General features: G+C 42.3%; 1 long non-coding RNA gene and 1 pseudogene across 2 annotated transcripts in view; both read left to right on the forward strand.

Annotated features, from left to right (window-relative positions):
* The first annotated feature begins 1,206 nt into the window (after window positions 1–1,206).
* Window positions 1,207–12,779, forward strand: LOC147341581 (BCL2/adenovirus E1B 19 kDa protein-interacting protein 3-like pseudogene; annotated as a pseudogene). The gene is made up of 4 exons (XR_015159146.1): window positions 1,207–3,813; window positions 3,909–4,007; window positions 5,028–5,150; window positions 10,796–12,779. The product of XR_015159146.1 is annotated as a BCL2/adenovirus E1B 19 kDa protein-interacting protein 3-like pseudogene (transcript).
* A 4,987-nt stretch (window positions 12,780–17,766) lies between these two features.
* LOC147341582 (uncharacterized) overlaps window positions 17,767–18,779 on the forward strand; it is a 56,568-nt gene continuing 55,555 nt past the window's right edge. Inside the window, exon 1 of the long non-coding RNA XR_015159147.1 lies at window positions 17,767–17,867. This is a non-coding gene — a long non-coding RNA (uncharacterized LOC147341582). The remainder of the gene's footprint in view (window positions 17,868–18,779) is intronic.

Genomic DNA, 18,779 nt, shown 5'->3' on the forward strand with positions numbered 1-18,779 from the left:
GAGGGATGCTGCAAACAAATGACACTGGCGTGCGCTCGCAGTGCCTCAGCCACACTGGGTCTGCCCCCGCTCACGGCGCGTGTAGCCTCCCTGCCCACACTGCTCAGGCTCTAGGTTGTTCCGCCGGGAACAATCCGAGGCTGGCCCTGGGTTGCATGCACCTCCCAGGTCCAAGCCGCTCAGGTTCAGGCACTCAGGTAGTCCTCAGAGGCGCAGACTCAGTTGGGGCTGTGTTTTGTGCTCTTCCCAGGTCCGAGCAGCTCAGGTGATGAGGTGTTTGGCGAGCGCCAATGCTGCGACTTATCGCCTCCCCGCCACTTGGTTATCTGGGTGTAAAACCGGCGCACCTTCTCAGGCAGATGTTGACTGTCCAGACCCCCAATAAGTTTTAGTTAGCAAAGAAGCCAGTTTTATAGATAATGTCTCTCTGGGGCTGCGATTGCCCCCTTCCGGCTCTGGCTGCCTGTCACTGGAGGGGGAAGGTTTGCAGCCGGCTACCTCTGTTTAGTCCTTTGTTCCGTGCACGGGCTGGCGGTGTCTTAGGTTAGGGCTGGCTTTTCGCATGGTAGATATCCTGCAGTCTGGTTTGCTAGCCCAAATTATTTCGCTCAGATAGCGCTCAGGGTATTCAGGCCAGATTCTTACTCTCAGTGATGCAGCCCGCGCCGCGCCTCCCTGCCCAGCCCCCGCTTGCTAATGGCGGATGCAGGCGTCTGCGCTGCTTCTCCGCTGGAGGAGTTACCGTAGGGCTCGCAATCTGTGAGTTTTAATTGTTTATTTATTTTTTCTCCCTGTTATGTTGTCCTCTGTGCTTCCAAAGCTCGGCACGGATTCGGCAGTGAGAAGGTTTCCTGGTGTTTGGAAACTTCTCTCTTTTTAAGACTCCCTTCCCGGGACGGAACTCCGTCCCTCCCTCTTTTGTCTCTTTTATTGTCTTTAATATTTTTTCCTACCTCCTTTTGAGGAGTTGGGTTGCTTTTCTGGGTGCCTGATGTCCTCTGCCGGCATTCAGAAGTTGTTTTGTGGAATTTACTCGATGTTTAAATGCTCTTTTGATGAATTTGTGGGGGAGAAAGTGTTTTCCCCATCCTACTCCTCCGCCATCTTGGCGCCTTCCCCGGTTTTTAAAATTTGAATTGAAATTATTTCTATCCATATCTAGGTGTTATTAAACTGAATCTCATACTAATTTATTGTAGCTAATATAAAGTATCTCTTAGGCTTTTAGATGCCTTGTATAGTGTATACATTACAGCTGAAGTTAAAAAAAATGTGCTCCATTTAGTTTTGGTGTATTATGGGTATCTTTCCTAATTCTAATCATGTTCTCAGTCTTACTCGGTTTATTGAATTGATTTCCCTGTAACTGTTAAAATAAAAGCTTATAATCTTGGGCTGTGAGATTATCTATCACTCTTGCTTTGTACCACTACATGTTATATTTTTATTACAGTTGCTTCGGTGGTAGGATTCAAATGAGAAAGTTATATATAGGGACAAACGAGTACAATTTCTTTCCTTGTTTAAGTAACTAAAGCTGGAGTTCATCGGCCAAAGATCATTACACAGTTTTCATACTAGCTTTTCTCAGATCTAGAGATATAGCTAATTAACACCCCCTCTCCCCCACCCCTCCGCCCAGGGCTAGACCTGTGAAAAGCTATATGAACCTTTAAAGAGAATTTTGAAAAAAAAAATTTTGTAATTCGATTGTAAAATAAGAGCCTAATGAGGGGCAGTTTGCAAAACAAGAAATGGGCAATCTAGGAAATAGTCATCCTTTTATTATTGGCAGTGCCCTAGTAAATAACCCAAATTTTAGTGCTCAAAGCAATGCGGACACTTTAGACACTTATGTTGAAGTGGCAAAGGACCTCTCTTTGAACATTTAAACCATCAAAAGAGTGACCTGTAGTGATACCGGTTTCATTACTGGTCATTGTGATGTTCTGAACTAATTCCAAATATGGCCATTGTGCCTCCAATGCTGCTTAAAGGTTGCCCCATTTAGATTTGATTTGACAAGGGATTAAATGTGAAGAGATGAGGCAGGTGAGGTTGACAGAGCTGGACTGATTACCTCATTTCTGGATTCCTGGAACATGCTTCTAATAGATTTCCATGCTTCCGGTTTTCCTCCTTAGTCAATTTTCTCTACTACTACTCCCATTCTACCAGAATCTACAACATGGCTTTTGTTTTCATCCTCTTGCTTTCCTGCTTAGAAACTTCACAGACTTCCCACTTTCTGTAAATTTGAGTCCCTAGTTCATAATCTGATATTCAAGGCCCTTCATCATCTTGCCTAACCACCCATTTCATGCACATGTTCTTGAGTGTCCCCCATTGGGCCAGAACACCTAGGTCAGAACATTGCCAGAGCAGAGTAGAATTTTAACTGGGAAGTACCAAAACCATGACCTGGGATTCAACTATGTGTATCCAATTCCAAGACATACTTAGAGGCAAAGACTATTTGAAATCTCTTTGTGGAAGACTGAAGAGAGATAGAATGGGGTGGAAGGTGTGTGTCAGGCTGGGAAGGGAAGTTCAGAAAATAGTAACTGAACTAAAACTTTGATATTAATTATTGGCAACACATTTTATATAGTGCGTGCTGTGTGCTCAGTTGTGACTGACTATTTGTGACCCATGGACTGTAGCCCACCAGGCTCCTCTGTTCACGGGATATCCCAGACAAGAATATTAAAATGGTTTTCCATTTCCTCCTCCAGTGGATCTTCCTGATCAAGAGATTGAACCCACATTTCCTGCATCTCCTGCATTGGTAGGTGGATTCTTTACCACTGAGCTACCTGGGAAGCCAATGATAGTAATTATTGGCAACACATTTTATGTAGCACCTAGAACCTATTGGTAGGAATAGGTAGAGCATGTGTTTTTTTTTCTTTTTAAATAAATTTTTATTGGCGTATAGCTGCTTTACAGTGTTAGTTTCTGTGCTGTGCTAAGTCACTTCAGTCGTGACCAACTCTTTGTGAACCCATGGGCTGTAGCCCACCAGGCTCCTCTGTCCATGGGATTCTTTCTTTATGCAAGAATACAGGAGTGGGTTGCCATGCCCTCCTCCAGGGGATCTTCCCAACCCAGAGATCGAACCCACATCTCTTAAGTCTCCTGTATTGGCAGGCGGCTCTGTACAGCAAAATGAATCAATCATACATATTCATATACCCCCTCCCTTTTGGCCCTCCTTGCTATTCAGGTCACCACAGTGCATTAAGTGGTAGGTAGAGCATGTTAAAGGAACCACATTGAGCGAGTCGCTACTTCTTATCCCTCGTCTGCACCCTGCCCCCTCCATGCCCTGTGCTACAGAGTGTGTGCTCCTTGGGCTGTGCCTCTACTCAGGTCAAGATACTTCAACTGACCTTAGTAGTGACAGGAAGATTATCAGAGTTATGGATAGGAACAATGGTGGTTTGCTGGACATAGGCAGCTACTTGGAGGCATTTCCAAAATGAGTGTAGAGGGAGAGGTCTGGCTGGAGATGAGCTGGGAAGTTACCCACATGTGCTTGTAATCCAGGGAATGGGTGATATCCTCCATGGAGAATGTGTGGGATAAAAGGAGAAAAGAACTCTGGGGAATACTAACACTTAAGGGATGGATAGAGGCTGAGAGAAAAAGAAGCCAGTAAGAGCAATAGGAGAAGTGGCTAATAACAGTGGTGTGGTGACTGGACTGAGAATGTGTTTCAGTAACGAGGAAGGCATCCACAGATCCAACGGTTACAGAGAGACCAAGATAGATGTGGCTGGAATTGTGTCTACCAGATACGGCCATACAGAGGTCAGTGGCAGCCTCGGAGAAAGTGTTTGGGTAGTGATGAGATCAGTGCATGTGGTGAGCAAGTTGACAGAGGAAATCTGGATTATTCATTTCAGGTATTTTCCAGAGAAGGACGAGAAAGAGAAAAAGGAAGTGGCTAGAAGCCTGTGTGAGGAAAAGGAAGGATCTTTAAAGGAAAGGAAAGCCTTAAGCAGGTATATTGGTAGAGGGGGATGGATCAGAGGAGTGAGAGAGTTGAAAGTAAAAAAAACAACCGAGGGTAGGTGGGCTGGAGGAGATAGGAGGGATGGAAGTTTGAGTACAGGGTGGGTGGGGAGGCTGGATAGCCATGTCCCTTCCTCTGGCCAAAAGAAAGAGTGGGTTCCAGGTACAGGAAAGTTTGCACAGTGAAAGGAAATCGAGACTGGGCACATCTCCTATCAGCTACCTCTTCCTCACCAGTTCAGATCCTCTGGGCCTGATTGTCTCAGGGGCCTTTGGCTATTGCTTTGTTTCAGCCCATTCTCTCAATGGGCTCAGACACACTGACAAGGTGTAACCCTGCAGCTTCTTAGCTCTGGGCCCTGGCACTTTTCCTGCAGACATTGAGGCTTGAGACAGGGCGGGACAGCCTGGAGCACCCATGCATGGTGTAGCCTGGAAGAGCCTGGAAATGTGGAGGAGTTAATGCAGCCCAGGGGTGCAAACTTTTAACAAAGAAAACCTTTGTATTGACTCTCATTCCTTTGTGCTAAGTTGCTTTAGTTGTGTCAGACTCTTGAGACCCCATGCACTGTAGCCCACCAGGCTCCTCTGTCCATGGGATTCTCCAGGCAAGAATACTGGAGTGGGTTGACATGCCCTCCTCCAGGGATCTTCCTGACCTGAGGACTGAACCCACATCTCTTTTGTCTCCTGCATTGGCGGGGAAATTCTTTACCACTAGCACCACCTGGGAACCTTCCCTGGGAGTGCTCTCTAATAACTTACCAGGCTGAATCTTATGGCTTCTGTCTGTCAGAATGGCTGAATTTCAGCACTTTCTTATGATTCAACCAAATAGCACATAAAGCATTGTTCTGCCTTTTGGGGACCTCAGTTAAGAAACACTTAATGGTCTTATCAAAGTAGGAGGTATAGTCACCTACTGAACAGGAGCTCTCATTTTGTTTTTTTAAAGATCATGTTTAAGCATTTTTATGTTCTATTTTTTGGCCATGCCATGTGGCATGCAGGATATTAGTTCCCTGACCTGGGATTGAACCCATGCCCCGTGTAGTGGAAGCATGTTGTGTTAACCACTGGACCGCCAGGAAGTCCCATAAGCTTATCAATAGCTCTCATCTATTCAGCAATTCGTGAGTATCAGACAGTATGTTAATTGTTTTACATACATAATCTTATTAAGATATAAAGTAGGTATTATTTTTCCCATTTTACTCATGAGGGAACTGAGACAAAAAGAATTTAAATAACTTGTTCATGACCATACAGCTAGTAAATGGTGGATCCAGATATCAAACCCAAGTCTGTCTGGATTCTAAGCCTGCAATCTCTGTACAGAATTATGTTGTCTTGCCTAATATAAATGTGATAGACAGTTACAGGAAGACTGTTAAAAGGGATATACTAGAAGTTGTGAGGGCCCAGCTGGATTTAAAATTATGAGTTCATAGTGGCTCAAATATATATAGTGGTACAGGGCTTCCCTGTAGCTCAGATGGTAAAGAATCTGCCTGCAATGCAGAAGACCCAGATTCAATCCCTGGGTCGGGAAGATCCCCTGGAGAAGAAAATGGCAACCCACTCCAGTAGTCTTGCCTGGAGAATTCCATGGACAGAGGAGCCTGGCGGGCTACAGTCCATGGAGTTGCAAAAAGTCGACATGACTGAGCGATTAACACAGACAGACAGTGTTCTGCAGCTGTGTTCAGCCATTTGGCCATAGGATCAGAGAAGGCTGGTAATTAAATTTATTCAGAAATGGTGTATGGTTTTGATAGTGAACAATGTACAGTGGAAAGAACAGGGAGCAAGGGGATTGAGGATAAAAGAGAGTGCAGTGACTGACCATGGCATCCAGACTGGGTAAGTGAAAAGTGAGGCTCAGTGGAGGCAAACTAATAGGGAGGCAATGGAGGGGTTGTGAGTTTAAAGATCAGATTTATTGGGGAACAAACAGTTGGAAAGTCTGCAGGATAAGAGTTGTGGGGAGAGTGGCAAATTGGTTTGAAGGTGTTAAAGGTGGAGTGAAAATCCTTGGGCATGAGAAAGTCATGGCACTGCGAGGCCATGGCAGTGTATTGATCATCCTTATGGTCAAGTCTGGCCTCGCTGCCTGTTTTGTCCATAAAGTTGTATTGGAACACAGCCATGTCTATTTGTTTGCATATTGTTGATGGCTGCTTTCAAGCTACAACAGTAGAGGCAGGTAGTTGCAAAAGAGCCAGTGTATCCTACAAAGCCTAAAATATTTACTGTATGGTACTTAAAGATGTTCGGTGACCATGGTTTCAAAAATGCAATGGGGGAGTAAGGTGAACGGTGACATAGCTCTCCCTAACCCTCACCTTCACCCCGCATGTAGGCTGTGGAAGAGAATACAGCCTTGAGATGGCTTTATGGGACATGGTGCTGTAGGTGGGGAACCACCTTTCAATCAGCAACAGGAGATGGAGTGAATGTTCAGGGAAAAAGTGGACACATAGAAGTGGACTTTGTTTACCATGGTTAGAATTCCAGACTGTGCAGTGGAAATGTTGCGAGAGAGAGGAGGAGTTAAGACATTGGATAGAAAAGGGAGGAAGAGAGGATTGGCATTGAGATAACTGTTGGATTGTTGATGTCTAGCCAGAGCTTGCAATTTGGGTGGTGCCCAAGGATCACAGGCATAAAAAGGGAAGGAGGAATTTACCCAAGGTTCTCATTTGGGTCAGGCTGAGCTACTTCCAGATTGCCTCTAGTTAGTTACGAATTCCAAATTCCAAAGGCAAGCTGCCCATGGCATGGTGGCTTCCAGGACAGCCCTAGGCCTCTCTAATTTCCTTGTTTTGGCGGTCTGAGAGAAATGTCATCTGGTAATTTTTGAATATAGAATAAAATCCTGTTTTTCCCCTAATGGAATATTCATGGATTTTGCTTTCTGTCAGTGGAATTAGAAAAATTGTAAATTAACTTTTTGGTCACCTAGTCAGAGAATGTGCATGCTGATAACTTTTGTTTTAAAGTAGTAAACTATTTTTTAAATATATATTAAATTTTAAAAATGTATATCTATATATATAGAAGGCATTCCTAGGTCAGAGTCATCTCCTTTCTCTTTTCTATCTTGAATAGTGTTCAGAACCATAAGTTCCATCAAGGCAGGGATCATATTTGGCGTTTTCATTGTTGTGTCCTTACAGCCTAGGAATAGTAAAAACTCAATAAATTTTTGTTAGGTAAATAAGAAAAATGGTTTTTCCCTTAATGGAGTATGACTTAGGTGTTAATGCTGAAAATATTGGAAAATATGGTTTATGATTTTCCATGAAACCTAGTGCTTGCTCAAACTGCACAGAAAAAAAAAAAAAACGTATAGATTCTACCAGGTTTTAAAAAAGTACCACATGAGACATTTTTAAAGAAATAAATGCTTTAGGAAAAATTCTGGTTTGAATTATATTAGCATTGGTAAATTTTTATGTATGTGTCCTTTTCAAAATGTTATTGTAGTATAGTTGATTTACAGTGTGTTAATTTCTACTGTACACCAAAGTGATTCAGTTATACATGTATATATTCTTTTCCGTTGTGTTTTATCACAGGCTATTAAATATAGTTTCCTGTGCCCTATAGTAGGACCTTGTTTATGGAAATACATCATTTTCAACATGATTTTAAATGAAAGATGTTTGAGGGACCTGAGGTAAAATAGGAGGAAAAGACAGAAAATCTAAGTTTTCCGTGTCTCAGTCCTTTGGGGCTGCTATCATAGAAAAATCATAGACTGGGTGGCTTAAACAACAAACATTTATTTCTCACAGTTCTGGGGGCTGCTGGCAAGTCCAAGATCAGGTGCTGAAAGATTCAATATCTTCTGGGCACCTGCTTCCTGGTCCATAGATAGCCAACCTCTGGCCATGTCCTCACACAGTGGAAGGGGCAGAGAGAGAGTGCATTTTATAAGTGCACTAATCTGATTCATGAGGGCTCCACCCTTATGACCTAAGTACCTCCCAAGGTCGGTCCCCACTTCCTAATACCATCGCATGGGAGATTAGGTTTCAACATGTGAATTTTGGAGGGATGCAAACGTTCAGTGTATAGCGCTCTACTACAATACTTTATAGTCAAAATCACAAATAGAATCATTGCGAAAGTTGGGAAGGAACATAGGTGATAAGCCAAAGAATTACAAATCTGGACCACCATGAGAGGAATAGAAATTGAACCAGGGATCTTGTCTTGCCTTCATCTATGAATATTTTGAGAAAGAATGCGTAAGAGAATGGCTTCAAGTTGTTTGAGAGAGACCTTACTGAATTTGAGCTTTAGAAAGAGGCAGTATGGCATGGTGGTTTAGAATCTGGGCTAGTGTGTCTCGGCTCTACCACTTAGTAGCTGTGTGGCCTTGAGAAATTTATGTACCTTCTCTAGGCCTCAGTTTCTTCATCTGGATACTGGAGTTTATAATTTTACCTCTCTTATAGGGTTGTGTGAGTATTAAATTAGTGTGTATATATATATTGGAGAAGGGCATGGCAACCCCCTCCAGTATTCTTGCCTAGAGAATCCCATGGACAGAAGAGCCTGGTGGGCTACAGTCCATGGGGTCACAAAGACTCGAACATGACTGAAGCAACTTAGCATATATATATATATATACACACACACATACATATATAATATTATATTTATTATATATTTATTGCAAATTTTAATATAATAAATATTAATATAATATTTAACATTAATAAAAATTTAATTATTTATTATATAAATTATATTATTTATATATAAATATATAAATGTTTTTATATTTAAAATGTTTAAATAAAAAGTTTACAAAATTTAAAAACTTTTAATAAATATTTTAATACATATATAATATATAAATATATTATTGTATACACATTTATTAATATTGATAATAAAATATTTAATAAATATTTAACATGATAAATAGTATATATTTATTATATATTTATAATATATCACATATATATTATATATATATATATATATATATATACCATAATCTGGTTCATAATAGGAACTCAAGAATCATTATGATGATAATGATAATGTTTGGTATCAAGTAAAAAGGACTCTTGTTTTACCAATTTAGTACCCAGTTCAATAGCCAAGTGAAAGATTTTGCTTAATTTTAACTTGGCCTTGGCCATTTTGGCACTTTGAGCATATCATGGAAGAGGATTTACAATTTGTTGGGGGAGGTGGTCTGTATTTTTTAATCCTTTTCCCCTCTGAGTTTCTAAGTGAAGTGAAGTGAAAGTCATTCAGTCCTAGTCTTTGCGATCCCATGGACTATACAGTCCGTGGAATTCTCTAGGCCAGAATACTGGAGTGGGTAGCCTTTCCCTTCTCCAGGGGATCTTCCCAACCCAGGGATCGAACCCAGGTCGTCTGAGCCACCAGGGAAACCCAAGAATACTGGAGTGGGTAGCCTATCCCTTCTCCAGCAGATCTTCCCGACCCAGGAATGGAACCAGGGTCTCCTGCATTGCAGGCGGATTCTTTACCAACTGAGCTATCAGGGAAGCCTGTCTTGAGTTTCTGCTGCTGCTGCTAAGTCACTTCAGTGGTGTCCGACTCTGTGCGACCCCATATACGGCAGCCCACCAGGCTCCCCCGTCCCTGGGATTCTCCAGGCAAGAACACTGGAGTGGGTTGCCATTTCCTTCTCCAATGCATGAAAGTAAAAAGTAAAAGCGAACTCGCTCAGTCGTGTCCGACTCCTAGCGACCCCATGGACTGCAGCCTACCAGCCTCCTCCGTCCATGGGATTTGCCAGGCAAGAGTACATTTGAATCAGTTCTAATGAGATGGATGAAACTGGAGCCTATTATACAGAGTGAAGTAAGCCAGAAAGAAAAACACCAATACAGTATACTAACGCATATATATGGAATTTAGAAAGATGGTAACAATAACCCTGTGTACGAGACAGCAAAAGAGACACTGATGTATATATCAGTCTTATGGACTCTGTGGGAGAGGGAGAGGGTGGGGAGATTTGGGAGAATAGCAGTGAAACATGTATAATATCATGTATGAAACGAGTCGCCAGTCCAGGTTCGATGCACGATACTGGATGCTTGGGGCTGGTGCACTGGGACGACCCAGAGGGAGGGTATGGGGAGGGAGGAGGGAGGAGGGTTCAGGCTGGGGAACACACATATACCTGTGGCGGATTCATTTCGATATTTGGCAAAACTAATACAATATTGTGAAGTTTAAAACTAAAATAAAAAACAAGAGGACTGGAGTGGGTTGCCTCTAGGACAATTCTACAAGCCGTGGCCTTTCCTTGGCGCACTTCAAAATAGTGCCGTAAGGTGGAGCTCTTCCCGTACTCTAGAATCCCGAATGGCGGGACTAAGACTGGACTCTAGAGAGAGTAACGGAAGCCGCTTAAAATTATGGTCTTGGTACACCAAAAGTGCTCCTGTATTTTAAAACAATAACATTATAAAAGTTCAAACTTTAACTATCGCACAATAGACAAGTACTTGCTTCTAGAAAAATCAAAACATGCATTTGAAGATTTTACATTCAAATCAGAGACATGAGAAATTCTAAAATATTAGGCAATCTAAAATGAAATGCATAATATAAAGCACTTTACATAGTGAATGCCTAATGTATGTGTGTGTGTTACACATCTCAATCTCCTAAAGACTGTTAAAAGGTCTCAAATTGATGTCTGAATGTGCTTGCTCTTGTGAGGACTGGGTAAATCCAGGTCAGTTGTCTGAAGTCATTTGCTTTCATATTGCAGGTGTCTATCCCGGGTGTCTAGCATGGCTGTAGGCCTTCAGTGCTGATGAGGATGATGGATCCACCTATATACCTTGTGACCAGCACATGGTGAGAGATAGAATGCCAAATATTCTCACCCTGTTTATGACAAAAGTTCTGGATCCTCATTCAGGTTCAAGCAAACCAAATCTAATCACAGGGAACATCAGAGGCTGGTACAACTTGGATGGATGGGGTTCCTCAGGGCTTAATCAGGAAATCTTAGTTCAGTCAGAAGAGGGTATCAACTGGGTAGTGGGATTGTGAATAATTTTTTTGTATATATGCCAGTGCAGGAGATGCAAGAGACCTGGGTTCAGTCCCTGGGTTGGGGAGATCCCATGGAGGAGGTAATGGCAACCCACTCCACTATTCTTGCTTAGGAAGTCCAATGGACAGACGAGCCTGGCATGCTACAGTACATGGGGTCGCAAAGAGTCAGGCACAACTGAGGACACACACACTCGGTTTGTCATTGCTTGCCTTCCAAGGAGCAAGCGTCTTTTAATTTTATGATGGCAGTCACCATCCACAGTGATTTCGGAGTCCAGGGAAATAAAGTCTGTCACTGCTTCCACTTTTTCCCCTTCTATTTGTCATGAAATGATGGGACCAGATGTTGTGATCTTGGATTTTTTAATGTTGAGTTTCAACCAGCATTATTGTCACTCTCCTCTTTCACCCTCATCAAGAAGTTCTTTAGTTCCATATGTATATATTCTGATATGAACTGAAAATCTTTTATAAAATTGGCGGATATTTTAGAAAAATTCTTGGTGTTGACGCCCGAGAATCGGAGACAGTCCCAGCTGCGGGGTCGCAGCTCTTCCAGCCACCTGACAATGTCGTCTCACTTAGTAGAACAGCTGCCGCCCCCGCACAACAACAACAATAACTGTGAGGAAGGTGAACAGTCTTTGCCACCGCCTGCTGGCCTCAACAGTTCCTGGGTGGAGCTGCCCATGAACAGCAGCAATGGCGATGCGAAGAATGGGGGACTAGAGCTGTACCCTCCTCATCCTCCATCCACAATGGAGACATGAAGATTCTTTTGGATGCACAGAATGAATCCAGACAGAGCAGTTCAAGAGGCAGTTCTCACTGTGACAGCCCTTCCCCACAAGAAGATGGGCAGATCATGCTTGATGTGGAAATGCACACCAGCAAGGACCATAGCTCTCAGTCAGAAGAAGTTGCAGAAGGAGAGAAAGAGGTGGATGCTCTGAAGAAAAGTGTAGACTGGGTGTCCGATTAGTCCAATAGACCTGAAAATATTCCACCCAAGGAGTTCCACTTCAGGCACCCTAAATGTTCTGTTTCCTTAAGCATGAGAAAAAGTGAAGCCATGAAGAAAGGGGGGATCTTCTCCACAGAGTTTCTTAAGGTGTTCATTCCATCTCTCTTCCTCTCCCATGTTTTGGCTTTGGGGCTAGGTATCTACATTGCAAAATGACTAAGCATGCCTTCTGCCAGCACCTACTGAGGGAAGAGAAGAGCCCCTGGGCCAGCATGAGACTTGTGAAGTGGTGTCTTGTCACAGTAGTTTATTTGAACTTGAGACCATTGTAAGCATGTCCCAATCTCCTCCCTCTTTTTACATATCCAAGTTCCAGTAACTCTCAAATTCAGTATTTTATTCCAACTCTGTTGAGGCTTTTTACTAACCTCCTTCCCTTTTTGGCCTGTAAAACACTTCTGCTGCTTCTACTGCTGCTAAGTCGCTTCAGTCGTGTCCGACCCTGTGCGACCCCGTAGACAGCAGCCCACCAGGCTCCCCCATCCCTGGGATTCTCTAGGCAAGAATACTGGAGTGGGTTGCCATTTCCTTCTCCAGTGCATGAAAGTGAAAAGTGAAAGTGAAGTCGCTCAGTCATGCCCGACTCTTCACGACCCCATGGACTGCAGCCTACCAGGCTCCTCCATCCATGGGATTTTCTAGGCAAGAGTACTGGAGTGGGGTGCCATTGCCTTCTCCATAAAACACTTCAGAATTTCCTAATAAGAGTTTACTGGTGTTTAGAAATTTGGAAGGGCTTCTTTACCGCAAACGCCACCAGCAGATTTAACTTTGTCAAGAATGCCGTTGTCTCCTCTCAGTACCACCAGACCTAGACCTGCACCATTCATGGTATAAATCTTACTCTTTCAAGATAACTCCCACCTGTCTCTTCCAATGAGACCATGTTGCAAATGATAAGAAAGCTACATGTTGTTTTGTTTTTCAAGACAAAGGGACACTTGAATTTATAGTTATGAAAAGAGAAAACAAAAACAAATAAAACAGACAAAGTACGACACAAGGAAAAAAAATATCCTGGGCAATAAAAAGTTATTTTAAACCAAAAAAAGAAAATGAAAAATTCTTAAAAATGAATATATAGTATTTTCGTAATCAAAATAAAGTAACCCAATCTCATTCTGGAAGAATGAACAAACAAAATAAACAAAGGTGAAAACTAGATGATATCCAAAGCTCTGGTCTTGGAGGGGAGCCCATAGTATCACCAAAACTAAAATATGGGCTAAATATGGGTGTTAACACTGGGGTATGGAGCCAAGAGTCCAGGTTCTACGTGATGAGAACAAACATAAGTTGATTTGACAACAACGCATATAGTGGTGGTGAGTGATTGTGAATAAGTGCTTAGAGAGAAAGGAATCCACCCCTTCAGGATGAGCAAAGCCAAGCCTTCCCAAGATTATCTGGGTGCCTGACAAGTTCTGTGGTGTGCGTGAGGTGGGAGACAAGCTCCATGACTTGGGTCCTGGTCCATTGCCTCTGAATTGTGGTTGGGAGGCCAGTAGAGTTAGCCTTCTGTGTGTGCGGTTTATTCATCCTAACTGTGTATTGAAAATGTTTGGGGGGAAAAAATTCCAGAAAGTTCCAAAAAGCAAAATTTGAATTTACCATGCACTGGCAACTATTTACATAGCATTGACATTATATTATATATTATATTTAATCTAGAGATGATTTAAAGCATACAGGAATATGTGTATAGGTATATGCCAATACTGAGCCATTTTATATAAGGGACTTGGGCATCCATTTGGTGGGGATGGGGTTGTCCTGGATCCAATCCCCACACAAGCTGAGGGATATCTGTACTCAGTTTCCTGGTCTGAGGTTGTTGGGGTAGCTCAGGGTTGGGGAGTGGCAGGTTAGGTTTTGATGGGCCAAATGCAGGCCCCTTCCTTTTCTTGGATTTCTGGACCATTCTCAACAGGTGACACTCTAGAGTTATAAATGTATCGGCAGCACTCCTGTCCTGGCATGCAGTGTTATATTCATGAAATATAACAGCGAGGAAGGCTGCATAGTGCTCCAATGGGAAACTGATTGGTGAAGAAGCATCACTTTGGTTAAAGGAGAACCTGAGAATGTTCATCTGCCTCCTTAAGCCCAGACCAGCTGTGAGTCCTGTTAGTTTTGCCTTAAGTAAAGCTACTTGGTCCCATCACTGCCTTTTTCCTCACAGTGCTTTTGTCCCAGGAATAAGAAAAAAGGTGCTTCTACCATATTCCCCAGGTGCTTGATGGAAAGCACTGGAGGCTGCCAAACCCGCTGGAGTTCCCCCTTTTCCTGTGTGTGTGTGTGTGTGTATGAGAAAGAGAGAAAGAGGGAGAGAAAGAAAGAATGAGTAATAAACACAAAAGAGCCAGCAAAATTGATATGTAGGCCAGAAAGGCAAGATTCAAAAAATTACTATGAACGAGACACCATGATTTATGGGATTAGAGGCAGCTATCAAAGCTGAAGTACACATTTAGGATTCTAAAGTTAAGGAAACAAGAGAAAATTGGTGGGAAACAATCTCGATGACCAGGAATCTAAAGGACAGATACTAGCAATTGTTATTTTATACATCTGTTTTTGGTGTTAGTTATATAAGCATATACCCCTTTGTTAATTAATTGTATCTTTATAGCTGTGTTATATTAGGCAATTACTTGACCTATTTGTTTTCCCAACTCTACTAAAATTTTGCAAGAAATGGAGTGTCATCAGATAAAAGAATTGACCATAAAGGTAGATCCATCATTTTGCCTTTCTCACCACTGAACAGTGCCTCTGTGTTTGCATCAGAAAAGAAAGATATTAAGGCCCCAGCTTGTTTTTCTGTTTAGATGAGAAATATCATGTCTTTGTGTAATTGGCTTTGTTTTGAAACACAGATTTTTTTCAGGCCAGATTTTTTCTCTGACCCAATTTTTCCCTCTCTTCTGTCACTTGGCTTATTTAAAATATGAAACTGGGAATCAGGCACTTGAGGCCTCATGATGACTGTGTCACTGATTTGGTATGTGATCTTGGCCAACATACTTAACAAATGAGGCACAGAAAGGTTAAATGGGGTTCGAAGGACTGTAAATACTGACCTGCCTCATTATGATATTGTTTAGGTCTAGTACTTTTTTTAAACCAAAACCCAAAGCAAAGCAATTTAAAGCAAAGCACACAAGTTTTTTCTACATTTTTCCTACTCCCTTTCCCTTTCTTACTCCCTGCTCCCCTCCTTTCCCATATCTGTTGATTGAGTCCAGAGTAGAGATGGTCCCTTTTCAGAATGTCTCTCATCCCTCTTTGTCTGGGCTGTTAAGCAATCCAGCAGCATCTTTTGGGTGTGCTTTTGGGTATTTGGTCTTTGCAAATGGGGAAAGAGTTCTATTTGGGGAAACATAAAAATTTGTTTTGAATCATATGGCCCTTGCAAATCAATACTGGGTATGTTGAGGGATCTAGGCTTAACCTCAGTTCCATCCATGATTAACTGTGCACTCAGGCCCCATTTGAGGGGTAATAGAAGGGAAACCTGGGGTCACCAATCTGTCTGGGAAAAACATACTTACTTGCTAGAAAGCCCAATAGAGGACTTTGTGTTTGAAGCCATCTGAGAAACCCTATGACCATGAGCATTAATTTGTTCTTGACCTTATCAAAGGCTCAGTGGTAAAGAACCCAATTGCCAATGCAGGAGATATGGGTTCAATTCCTGGGTTAGGAAGATCCTCTGGAGGAGGAAATGGTAACCCACTCCAGTATTCTTGCCTGAAGAGGAGCTTGGTGGGCTACAGTCCATGGGGTTGCAAAAGTCGGACATGACTTAGTGACTAAACAACAGTCAATAAAATAACTACTAAGTTATTTACGTACTGTATAGTTCATATGTATATCATGTATATTAGATTAAAAATGATAAGGACAGTCATGTATTTTAATTTCTTGGAAATATAATTTCAAAGCATAGTCATAATAAAACAGGGCTTTATAACATCTATTTGAGGATCTGGTGATATAGACTGTGATTCCTGATAATGCAGTCTGTAATGGGACTCCAAATGGCTCTTTTCTAATTCTCATTTCTATGTTTGCATGTATGCATGCTAAGTTGCTTCAGTTGTGTCTGACTCTTTGCGACCCCATGGACTATAGCCTGCCAGGCTCCTCTGTCCATGGGATTCTCCAGGCAAGAATACTGGATTGGGTTGCCACGCCCTCCTCTAGGGGATCTTGCAGACCCAGGGATCGAACCCACATCTCTTATGTCTCCTGCATTGGCAGGCAGGTTCTTTACCACTACTTCCACCTTGGAAACCCCAATTTCTATGTGTAGCTATAACCAACTCTACTAGTAGGACTATATTAGTATCTTCTGAATTGTACCAAATGGGTAAACTACTTTAAAATGCTTCTGGGTTCAATCCCTGGGTTGGGAAGATCCCCTGGAGAAGGAAATGGCACCCCACTCCAGTATTCTTGCCTAGAGAATTCCATGGATAGAGGAGCCTGGTGGGCTACAGTCCATGGGGTCGCAAAGAGTCAGACATGACTTAGTGACTAAACAACAACTTAGAATGCAGAAATCTACACTGGAGTATATTGGTTCAGTTGCAAATAAAAGAATAATTTCTCTCTCAACCATACATGCTGGAAAACTTGCCTTTCTTGACACCTTTTCCTTTCCTTTTCTCTCCTTCTCCACCTTATGACATTTTTTTTTTTTTTTTGGCAGCACCATGCTGTTTGTAGGATCTTAGTTCGCAGACCAGGGATCAAACCTGAGTCGTTGGCAGTGAGAGCATGAGTCCTAACCACTGGACACCAGGGAATTCCCTCTCCTTTTCAGTCTTATGGATTTCACCTTCTGTGGTAGACCTTGCCAATTACCTCCCAAATCCATTCTTCCTTTTTTTTTTTTTTTTAAATAAGAGAAACTGGACTTTTAGCTGAACACATGTTAATTCAGTTTTCCTTGTATGTGTCCATGTGACTAAGTTCTGGCTGATGAGGTACACGTGGGTGTGTTGTGTGATCATTTCAGCAAGTCGAAAAGGTAGAGATCACACATTTCTTCTCGTCTTCCTCCAGCACACAGTCTGGAACAAGGATGTTATGGCTAGAATTCTAGCATTCATTTTCATACTCCTGGCAGAATGTATACAACTAGGAGTCTTGATTCCTGAAGATTTCCTGGTGCTGTCATACTAGTCCTGGCCTGCCTACTTCTGAAGTTCTTATTTAAGCTACCCTTGTTTTGTGGTGATATGCACAGAAAATAGTTTTCAGGACAAAGATAATGGGTTTGATTTGGGGTATGTGAAATATGAAGCATTGGCAGGTTACTCAGGGAAAAATGTACAAGAGTCAGGGCTGTGGAGAGATGGTAGGACTGAATGAAACCATGCAGCTTTCTCTGCTTCTGTTCTCCTGCTATCTGGTATACTTGTTAAAATCCAGAGGAAATAGCATTAGTTCCACAGAGCTACGTTGGAAAATGTTGGCTTATACTACAAGGCCAGTGAGCATCTAACTGGTCTTTCAGTCACTCCCAGTTCTTGCCTTTTGAAAGTATTTTATACATTTTTCCCAAGGAACTTCTTTTTTTAAAAAAGAAAACTTCTTAAAAAATAATTAGTTGTTTTTTTTTTTTTTTTTTGCCACACTGCATAGTGTGTGGAATCTTAGTTTCCTGACCAAGGATCGAACCCGCACCCCCTGCATTGGAAGCATAGAGTCTTAACCCCAGGACCACCCGGGGAAGTCCTCCAAGGTAACTTCTTGAAACTATTTTGACCTGTGCCTACTGACTAGAGTTTGATTTACTTATGGTGACACTCACGGCCCTCCACAATCTGGACTGAATCTACTTTTCCAATTTGTTTTCATTGTGTCTTTTCATGCACCCCAAGCTTTTGTCAGACTGATGTTGACAGTCTGTCCAAATAGACTCCCTGTCCTATTTATGCTCCAAATTTTCTCTATTATGCCTTTGTACACACTCAGGATCATCTCTAGCCCATTTTGGTATGAAGCAGAAAAAGATGTCTCTTCCTCAGACACTTACTTCCATCTGTCAAAAAATTGTTGTTGTGTACTGATTGGTAGAAAATGACATTTTCCTGTGATCTAGTAGAAAATTTTTGTAATAAATGTACAAATCACTCACCTTTGAAGTAACAAGAAAGTTATTAAAATATGAACATTTTCAACTAATAGGGGTATTAACAAGGTGGACAGTGCCCTCTTAGGTGTAGTACTTTTGCAGCACGCAGACTGAAGAACCATGAGGGAGGCCCTACTTGTATTGTTCCCTCCACCTGAAATTTTACCCACCATCTTCGCATGTCCAAGGGCTACTCAAATGCCACTATCACAAAGCTTTTCCTGATTCTTCAAGGTGAAAATAAGTCTCCTCTCATCCTGAAAACTTGAGAAGGCAATGGCAATCCACTCCAGTACTCTGGCCTGGAAAATCCCATGGACAGAGGAGCCTGGTAGGCTGCTGTCCATGGGGTCACCAAGAGTTGGACACGACTGAGTGACTTCACTTTCATGCATTGGAGAAGGAACTGGCAACCCACTCCAGTGTTCTTGCCTAGAGAATCCCAGGGATGGGGGAGCCTGGTGGGCTGCTGTCTATGGGGTCGCACAAAGTCGAACATGACTGAAGTGACTTAGCAGC

The sequence above is a fragment of the Bos grunniens genome, chromosome X (assembly GCF_055505025.1).
Source record: "Bos grunniens cultivar Pamir isolate PY7600 chromosome X, Bosgru_T2T1.0, whole genome shotgun sequence".
Taxonomy (NCBI): Eukaryota; Metazoa; Chordata; class Mammalia; order Artiodactyla; family Bovidae; genus Bos; species Bos grunniens.